The following is a 10050-nucleotide window of genomic DNA, read 5'->3' on the forward strand; positions in this document are numbered from 1 at the left end:
AACAGTAGATAGTGTCCTCTGTCCCACACCACTACAACAGTAGATAGTGTCCTCTGTCCCACACCACTGCAACAGTAGATAGTGTCCTCTGTCCCCCACCACTGCAACAGTAGATAGTGTCCTCTGTCCCCCACCACTGCAACAGTAGATAGTGTCCTCTGTCCCCCACCACTGCAACAGTAGATAGTGTCCTCTGTCCCCCACCACTGCAACAGTAGATAGTGTCCTCTGTCCCCCACCACTGCAACAGTAGATAGTGTCCTCTGTCCCCCACCACTGCAACAGTAGATAGTGTCCTCTGTCCCCCACCACTACAACAGTAGATAGTGTCCTCTGTCCCCCAACACTACAACAGTAGATAGTGTCCTCTGTCCCCCAACACTACAACAGTAGATAGTGTCCTCTGTCCCCCACCACTACAACAGTAGATAGTGTCCTCTGTCCCCCACCACTACAGCAGTAGATAGTGTCCTCTGTCCCCCACCACTACAACAGTAGATAGTGTCCTCTGTCCCCCTGGGTATTAGGACTGGGAGTATGTTCTCTGGGCATTGGCGTGCTCAACTCAACAGTTTACAGTAACAGAAAGGGTGCCGGGTTCAAAGGCGTATAGTGGAAGAAAAGGGGAAACCTGTGCTCACTGTCGTAGTCTTTTAAAAGGCCAATCTGCAGTTGCTACATCCTTTTTTGGACTCATAGATTATTGATACATATACCCGTTGATTCTTGAAGAATATAACTTATAAATGCCTCATGAGCTTAGTTAAACTGTCGTACCCCATCAGAACCCAGAATATAAGCTTGTTTAACTCCAATGTTTGTAAACAACATAAATGTAAACAAACCCTGTATAGCTTCAAAACATGGTTTAAACTATCATTTTGATCTCATGGATGGTCAGTCCTTGCATACATAGCTCTGTCTATGAATTTCAGAGTGGTTACATTTCTCCAGCCCCATTCCTCAGCATTTTACTGGTACAGTGGCGGGGCTTTCGTTTGTTATTGTTTCTACTGCGGATTGCCCCTTTAATCAGCAGAGGTCAAAGCAAATGGACTGGTTTTGGTGACAGCATTTCAGTATATTCCTTTTTCCTGTATGTTCTCTCTACTATATCACCCACCTCTACAGCTTGGTATTATACCTGGTCCGTTCTCTACAGAGAGGTATTAGACCTGGTCCGTTCTCTATAGAGAGGTATTAGACCTGGTCCGTTCTCTGCAGAGATGTATTAGACCTGGTCTGTTCTCTACAGCTTGCTATTAGACCTGGTCCGTTCTCTACCGTTCTCTACAGACAGGTATTAGGAGTAATGTACTTAATGATAAAACCCCATACTGTAAATGAGATTGGGAAGACTGGCTGAGACTGTGGTTTACACAGCTCACACTGCCTTGGTATGGCCTACCCTCACACACATGCAAGTATACACGTACACACACACACAACACAGACACACACACACATATCTGTGTATGTACACACATACGTCCAAATGGCAGAGAACCAGGAGTGTGTCTGAAAAGCCCTGATTCAACAAGACCTGAGACATGTCATTACAGCAGCCGCCTCCACGCACACATTTTTGGCATTTCTCAAACTTTTGCTCAGAAGCGTTGCCTCGTGTGTGTGTGTGTGTGTGTGTGTGTGTGTGTGTGTGTGATCTATGCCATGCCCCGGGGTAAGGTTCTTTCTCCAGTCTCAGTGTTTCTCCAGTCTTTCATGTCTCCCTCCTCTGTTCACTCATCCGCTCCCTACTCCGCTCACTCCCTCTCTTTATCTGTGAGCTCAGATAAAGGTAGAAGAGAGGACACACACACTCTCTCTCTCCTCTCCCTCTCTCTCGCTCTCTCTCTCTCCTCTCTCTCTCTCTCTCTCTCTCTCTCTCTCTCTCTCTCTCTCTCGCTCTCTCCTCTCTCTCGCTCTCTCCTCTCTCTCGCTCTCTCTCTCTCTCTCTCTCTCTCTCTCTCTCTCTCTCTCCTCTCTCGCTCTCTCTCTCTCTCTCTCTCTCTCTCTCTCTCTCTCTCTCTCTCTCTCTCTCTCTCTCTCTCTCTCTCTCTCCTCTCCTCTCCTCTCCTCTCCCCCGTCTCTCCTTTCCCTTCACTAGGTGGCAGTACTACCTAAAAGTAAGATGACCAGAACTCAGTCTGACACACTTGATGGATGGCACAGACATAGAAATAGATAGAATCAATGCCATACAGTTGGTGTCATTATCTCTAGTAAATTCTATTATATTTCCTTTGCTGCGTTGTAGGCCTACAGACATATAATAGGTAGACTGGAGATAACATCCCCTATCTCATGTCTATTCTACTCTATTGCATATCCTTTCAAGCCTGTTATCAAAGTGTACATGATCTATTGCCACACACCCCAGGTTGACGCACACACAACATCATCTCCCCAACGCTTCTATACCTGAGACGAGATTAATCCCCAAATCACAATCCTAAGAATGGCTAATTTTCCCCGCCAGTTCCCTTCCTTATCACCAATACTTTACATGCACAAAGTAGTGTCTCCAGTTGGGCACTACTTATTCAGTCTAACAAGGGATATTACTAGTAGCCCCTTAGAGAGAACAACCCTGCTTTGTTTGAAGTCTCCTCTTAACAAACAATGCAACCTGGTCTCAGAGCATTTCATATTGTTCTTTACGTGTACCCGAGATACTCCATTTAGTATGATATGTTATGTTTGGTATGGTTACATTTACATTTCAGTCATTTAGCAGGCGCTCTTATCCAGAGCGACTTATAGTTAGTGAGTGCATACATTTTTCATACTGGCCCCCCGTGGGAATCGAACCCACAACCCTGGCGTTGCAAGCGCCATGCTCTACCAACTGAGCTACAGGAGGGCCTACATAAGACAGATGGTTACTTAAGGCAAAAACCAAAAGGAGGGTGGTTGGTCGGGGTGGATGGGTGAACGTGAACGTCTAGCAACCCAAAGGTTGCGAGTTCGAATATCATTCAGGACAATTTTAGCTAATTAGCAACTTTTCAACTACTTACTACTTTTTTGCTACTTTTCAACAACATGGCATGTTAGCTAACCCTTCCCCTAAACCTAACCTTAGCCCTTCACCTAACCCTAACCGTTTTAGCTAACCCTAACCATTTAACCTAACTCCTAGCCTAGCTAATGTTAGCGAGCTAGCTAACGTTAGCCAACTACCTTCAAATCAAATCAAATCAAATTTTATTGGCCACATGCGCCGAATACAACAGGTGCAGACATTACAGTGAAATGCTTACTTACAGCCCTTAACCAACAGTGCATTTATTTTAAATAAAAAAAGTAAAATAAAACAACACCAAAAAAGTGTTGAGAAAAAAAGAGCAGAAGTAAAATAAAATAACAGTAGGGAGGCTATATGTACAGGGGGGTACAGGTGCAGAGTCAATGTGCGGGGGCACTGGCTAGTTGAGGTAGTTGAAGTAACATATCATACGTTTTTGAAACTTGGTAACCTATTGTAAGTTTTGCAAATTCGTAACATATAATACAAATTGTAATTTGTAACATATCATACTAAATAGAGTACCTCGGTTTTACATAAAGAGTAATACGAAGTGCTCTGAGACCAGGTTGAACAAAGACAAGACAGTCTTTTCTTTCACCGGGGAAAGATGTGTACAGCTACAGCAGACATTAGTAACCAAGTAACGGATGTAAAAAAGACTGGTGTCATTTCGTGTGTATCGTTCTTATTGGTAGATAAATGTATTTCCTGCTCCGAGAAAGTGAGAGAAGAAACGCAGGAGAAATAGCTTGATTTCTGCGCAAGAAAAGTTTTACAGAACAAGTGTCCTTTGCTAACATACTGGTAGAAAGGTAAGAGTAATCATTTGTCATCAAAGGCAACAGTATAATGTTGTGTTTGTTGTTTTGCGTGTAGGTTTGAGGTGTTTTGGTGGTAAATGGTCGGGTGATTGACGCAGCTGCAGAGATTTGGTCGTCTGAAGCGCGGTGACCGTCTATAGACGATGTCACACGCATTGATAACGATGAGGGAAAGCACCTGATATAAAAAAGCCTGCTGTAGGCCTATCTGGAAACGGTTTTTGTACTTTTGAAAGACATCAGATACAGAAAACTTTCCCCATTCGGTTTGTGTTCTCTACACAGCGAGCCCTTTTTAAATGTAGCTCTAAATGATAACAACAAACGCTCTCCCCCACTTATTGAGTGTACACTCGTTTCTCTATTGAGGGCATATTGAGGTCAGGTTTAGGTAGTGATTTAGGTGGAGGAACAAGTAGGGCCTGAACCAGAGACCCTTTCAGCAGACCCCTGCCTTTCTCTAATGGCAAGTGATGGGTCGTTCGCGAACGAACGGCTCTTTTTCAACGGATCTTTTTGGTGAACGTAGGGAACCGAATTGCATCGGTGAAAGAGCCGTTCATTTGGCACACTGCTACTATTGCTTTTTGAACTCATAACAATGTGTTTCTGCAGATAAATTACCAAATGATTCTCTAAAGAGGGTGAATCCCTCATAACAACGTGTTTATGCAGATAAATTACCAAATGATTCTCTAAAGAGGGTGAATCCCTCAACGTGTTTCTGCAGATAAATTACAAAATGATTCTCTAAAGAGGGTGAATCCTTCATAACAATATGTTTCTGTAGATAAATTGCAAAAGTATTCTCTAAAGAGGGTGAATCGCTCAAAACAACGAATCCTCACTGCAGAAACAATAAATCGTGGGGAGAGCGCGTCAACCTTGTCCAAGCGGATATTTTCAGTACAGGCCATCTAATAATTCGGCCAGCTAAATATATATTTGATCCCGCATTTCACGATCTGACATAATGGTAGCCTACCTTTTGGGCTTTACATTGGATATTTAAATTTTTTTAATGGTTCTAGATAGATTATTAAGCCTTTTGAACGAAAAGCCGTTTGGGAGCCATCCCTATACGTTTAAACAGCACCCTAGATTGGTCCCATCCCTATGTAGGTGTTTAAACAGCACCCTAGATATATCCCATCCCTAAGTAGGTGCTTAAACAGAACCCTAGATATATCCCATCCCTAAGTAGGTGTTTAAACAGCACCCTAGATATATCCCATCCCTACGTAGGTGTTTAAACAGCACCCTAGATATATCCCATCCCTACGTAGGTGTTTAAACAGCACCCTAGATATATCCCATCCCTACGTAGGTGTTTAAACAGCACCCTAGATTTATCCCATCCCTACGTAGGTGTTTAAACAGCACCCTAGTAGGCCTAGAGGGCCGTGACATGTGCTTTAGCCTCACTGACATCAGCACTCTGGCCGTATCCTAAATGGCACCCTACTAAGGTTGTCACCGTACCAGTATCGTGACACTCAGAGGTATCGTGGTAAGGAAGCGAAACATGAAGCACACTGGAATTTCCTGAGGAAAACAGTCCTAATGTTGGAAACAAACAGCTGTATTTTGTCACCCAGAATCACGTTTCTGTTCCAAACAGCCGTATGTTGTCACCCAGATTCACGTTTCTGTCCCAAACAGCTGTATGTTGTCACCCAGAATCACGTTTCTGTCCCGAGCTATAGACTATATGCTCCATAGGTTCCGAAGGACCAGAGAGTTTAGTCTGCTTTGGGTTTTCCTTTTTGCCAAGGAGTATCGTAGTATCGCCATACTGGTATCGTGAAAACCCTACACACTATTCCCTATGGGGGCCGTGGTCAAAAGTAGTGCACTATACAGGAAATAGGGAGCCATATAGGACACAGACTCTGACCACCTCCTGAGTATAGACACAGATATATGAAACAGATTGACTTTTAAAGAGAAGATTCACCATCATTAAATATTCATTTATAGGACTATTTATTATTAGTCTGAATAATCATACATTATTGATGTTAAACGCTGGTCAGAAATCAGGTCGAGGGTAGAAGGGGTTGTCAAGAGTGCGTTCCAAATGGCACTCAATTCTCTATATAGTGCACTTTTGACCAGAGCCCTAAATGGCACCCTATTCCCTATATATTGCACCTTTGACCAGAGCCCTAAATGGCACCCTATTCCCTATATAGTGTACTTTTGACCAGAGCCCTAAATGGCACCCTATTCCCTATATAGTGCACTTTTGACCAGAGCCCTAAATGGCACCCTATTCCCTATATAGATTATTAAGACTACCTTTGGCCAAGGCCTGTAGGATCCTGTGTCTGGTCAAAAGTAGTGTACTATATAGGGGAATAGCAGGGTCCCATTTGGGACGCAGTTCGTCGCTGGAAGTAGCTCCTAGAGACACTGATCTAAGGTCGGTTTTATGTTCTGCCCTCCAATGGTTAATGTTGGGGGAGGGGAAGCTGATCCAAGATCTGTAGTTCAGGTTAGTGTTGGGGGAGGGGGAAATGATCCTAGATCTGTTGTTCAGGTTGGTGTTGGGGGAGGGGAAGCTGATCCTAAATCTGTAGTTAAGGTTGGTGTTGTGGGAGGGGAAGCTGATCCAAGATCTGTAGTTCAGGTTAGTATTGTGGGAGGGGAAAATGATCCTAGATCTGTTGTTCAGGTTGGTGTTGGGGGAGGGGAAGCTGATCCTATATCTGTTGTTCAGGTTGGTGTTGGGGGAGGGGAAGCTGATCCTAGATTTGTAGTTCAGGTTAGTATTGGGGGGAGGGGAAAATGATCCTAGATCTGTTGTTCAGGTTAGTATTGTGGGAGGGGAAAATGATCCTAGATCTGTTGTTCAGGTTGGTGTTGGGGGAGGGGAAGCTGATCCTAAATCTGTAGTTCAGGTTGGTGTTGGGGGAGGGGAAGCTGATCCTAGATCTGTAGTTAAGGTTGGTGTTGGGGGAGGGGAAGCTGATCCTAGATCTGTAAGTTTAGGTTAGTGTTGGGGGAGGGGGAAATGATCCTAGATCTGTATCTGAAGACAGCTGAAGATCATGGTGGAGAGGAGAGAGGTCAGTTGAAATATTGTTAACACTGAGTCAGTCTGTGGAAAAATGGCTGCATAGAAAGACATAATGTGTTATGAGTTGATAATAAATGATTATAAGGGAATATTATATCTTACTATGATAAGTATATATAATAACTAAGTTATAACCAGTAATAATGTATTCAAGTCTTTTCTGTCAGCAGTTGGTATCAAACTACAAGTTAATATTGTTGATCAACCCACTGTTGAGAAATGTTGGTCTGGCTTCCTCTTTTGAGTCAGCGTGTGTGTGTGTGTGTGTGTGTGTGTGTGTGTGTGTGTGTGTGTGTGTCTTCCGCCCCTTTGAAAGTCTTTTTTTGGCATCTTAATTTCATTTCCTCCTGAACTGTAGCTAGCAGAAACACCAGTCAGACCAGCTTCTCACTCTCTCACCAGCCTCACTGAACACTGAACAGGCCTACAAACAAGCTCACAGTCCTGGAGAATTATTGTTCTTGATCCAATCGGTGTATGTGTCTTAATATCTCCTACCTCACATCTCTCTATACCAGCCCCTGAGACTCCTTTAACCTCTTCATCACGAGGTTCCCCATATCCGGGGTACTCCTCCCGCAATCTCAAACAATGGCATAGTACGGTTTTTAAACATGTGTGAATACCTGAATGTTATACACTACTGGAACGAGAAGCGTCTCAACTGTGAATCTAGCTAAACTGTTGTTGCCCAAATTAAATAATATTCAGACTCCAAGCAAATATATAAGCATATAGCAAAACCAGTACTGTATTTTGAAACCGTGCATGCCTGTATATTCGTAGACAGATAACGTATTTTTCTCAACCTATCTACACAAACGATACACCATTCAAAAGCTGCTACCTCACAGATTCCAACAGTGATAGCCGTGTTCCTCTATGACCAACACTCACTAAACTATTAATCAAAGAACGTCAATAACAAACTTCCATTTTTTAAATCACAACAAACTGCGTCTTACCTTTGTTGTTTCTGTTACCAAAAGTAGTGTCTGATCGAATAAAACCACTTGAAAAGATACTCTAGGGTCTCTCTCTCATTCCGAGTCGATTTCAATGAGTTTCCATCGTTTTACATGGCCAACAATGTGTTTGAAGATGAAGTCAGTAGTTTGGTTCAATCACAACAGGCACTGTTTTGTCACCATCTTCTGGATATATGATGCAATCCCGGTGGTTTGTCATTGTTCTCATTTATTTCTACAGATCCATTTCTTTCGATAGAGGGGTCACGTCAAAATCGACCAACCGGTTGTTGAAATATCCAGGTGCGCACCTCATTGTCTCATATTAGTTGACTTGCTGCATTACGCACGGTTACGCAGAGTGCACCACAACACTAGAATTTCGGAGGTAAAACGCAACGTTTATTCAAATATGGCAGGCTCTAGTAACAAATATACAGTTACAGAGGCGTTATTAATTGTAACAGATGAAAGTTGGACTCTATGTATCCCCATTGACTCTGAATCAGACGATGAGGACCTGCTTGACCGGACGAACCAGACCCCAACGACGAGAACGAAGGTTATCGTGTCCAGGGCCCTACTCAAGCATCAGAACAGTATGTAATCCCATTGTTATTTATTACTTCTAATACTACTATTACTAATTTATTGTATGAATACAAAACATACATTCTAAAATATCTATTTGAGTAACTGAAGCTCAACGTAAGTTAGCGCTAGCTTAGTTAGCTTAGAGGCCCACGCGCAAATTGACTTACAATAGAACGCTATGTGTATTATTTCTTGTCACTGAATTATCACTTTAGTCAACATTCTCATAGTTCTAACTATTTATTTTATATATCTGACTGTTTTGAGTCAGATTTGTCAATGAATGAATACAAGTGTGTTTTAGTCATGATTTTCTTTTCTCTTTTGTCTTGTTTGTACAGTGAAGATGATTATAGGGGTATGAGCCACAGCCAGAGCATCTGCCTCCTCAGCCACAGCTTCCCCTTCCTCAGGCAGAGCCTCCTCTTCCTCAGCCTGGCCACTTGTCTAGACAACGCACTTCTGCTCCCCTCCCTCGGCCACGGTCTTCATCGGACACAGAGTCCCCTGTAAAGAGCCCTCAACCCAAAAGAAAAGGAAAAGTTTTCTCAAAGTCAGCGCATCCAAGTCAGCGTGGTGGAGGTAGGCCTGCCACTCCAAGAGTCGGGGAGGAAGAAGAGGAAGAAGAAGATAGGTGGCATAATAGAGAAGAGAAAAAAGGGTCTACATTTTGTGTGACAACCCACCCAAGGACACCATATCATTGTTTATAGTTTTGGGATGTGTGTAATTTTTGATTTTAAATGTGTTGTTTATAGTTTCTAATAAATCTGCTCAGTTTGGAGTCAAACTTTCCCATTGTATGGTTTATTTTAATGGGAACACGTATAGAGGTCTGGGAGAACATGGGAAACAACATCAAAACAGTTGTATTTTGATGGAATGTACACATATAGTGATATGTTAGTGAAATTAAATGCCTTTTGCTGTCTGGTACTTGATAAAAGTCAAATGGCACTGATGGTGCCCAAATCTACCCAAATGTCTCAATTTGGTAATCCGCCTAAACATACTTCAACTAAAACCCCTACAACTTTGGTTTACTTTACTTTATTGGCATCTAACTTCACACAAGTACTCATCAGATATTGGGCTATGGTCCCATAGTGTTTAGGGGCTGCAGCTGCATAAGTCCAATAAATTATTCCCTATAAAACCTGAAGTTACTTTCAGGCGCAATCAAAACCTCCCAATTTAGGCTTTGTTCTAGCTTCATGTACTCTGACACAGTAATACCCACATTCATTATTTCACTTCAAGATACATCTCACATGTGTTACCTTTCTTTTGCTACCAATATTATGTTGATAGCCCTTGTCGTTTTTGAGATATACTCTATTCAATTTGGGCATGCATTTTCGAGGCAGGCACTTTAGCCAGGTGCCTAGTGATGAAGAGGTTAAACTAGTATATGAACCCCTATCTGACCAGCCCTCTATACCAGCCCCTGAGACTCCTTAAACTAGTATATTAACCCCTATCTGACCATCCCTCTATACCAGCCCCTGAGACTCCTTAAACCTCTTAAGGATCTGACCCTTTTTTTCAATTTTC

At 42.7% G+C, this 10050-nt stretch overlaps 1 long non-coding RNA gene across 1 annotated transcript; it reads left to right on the forward strand.

The window, feature by feature from the left end:
- Positions 1-3628: 3628 nt before the first annotated feature.
- Positions 3629-9249, forward strand: LOC123484302. Its single transcript, XR_006658485.1, has 4 exons — positions 3629-3843; positions 8144-8205; positions 8412-8501; positions 8838-9249. It is a non-coding gene; the product is annotated as an uncharacterized LOC123484302 (long non-coding RNA).
- Positions 9250-10050: the final 801 nt, after the last annotated feature.

Source organism: Coregonus clupeaformis, unplaced genomic scaffold (assembly GCF_020615455.1).
Source record: "Coregonus clupeaformis isolate EN_2021a unplaced genomic scaffold, ASM2061545v1 scaf0263, whole genome shotgun sequence".
Classification (NCBI taxonomy): domain Eukaryota; kingdom Metazoa; phylum Chordata; class Actinopteri; order Salmoniformes; family Salmonidae; genus Coregonus; species Coregonus clupeaformis.